This window comes from Babylonia areolata, chromosome 34 (genome assembly GCF_041734735.1).
Source record: "Babylonia areolata isolate BAREFJ2019XMU chromosome 34, ASM4173473v1, whole genome shotgun sequence".
Taxonomy (NCBI): Eukaryota; Metazoa; Mollusca; class Gastropoda; order Neogastropoda; family Buccinidae; genus Babylonia; species Babylonia areolata.
The window spans coordinates 13170361-13170949 of NC_134909.1; positions in this window are offsets into that span (position 1 = coordinate 13170361).

Here is a 589-nt window from a genome sequence, read left to right on the forward strand (position 1 = left end):
CTCCACTTTAATTTCCAAATATACATTGGATATATTGCGCACACACACGCACACACAAACACACACAGGCACAATGACACGCGTTCATAAAATTGAGCAATATAATTCTATGGATCTATAACTACTTGATTTCTGCCACATTTTTTCTGTGTGTGTGTGTGCATGTGTGTGTGTGTGTGCACAGTGTGTGTGTGTGTGTGTGTGTGTGTGTGTGTGTTAAAGCGCTATATAAATGTACTGTTTTTGTACTGTAGTAGTCAGAGTTGTTATTATATTGTTGTTGCTGTTTTTGGTGTTATCATTAAACACACACACACACGCACGCACGCACGCACGCACACTGGCTGGCCAATTCAGTTGAACATGCCAGGCACTTATGCTGTCGGATCTTGTTATTCTGAATTAATGGCTAGATTTGTCTTCTGAAGCACAGTCATAATAACAGTTATGTACTAGAGTACACGGCGGACCAAGGTGTATATTTTTTTTTAAACAAAATTTAATTTAAAACTAGAAGCTTTTTTTGTTCTATCAAACAATTTACCAAGCGAATCTCTGCAAGTGTTGATGTCTCTTCTGTTTTTTCCCC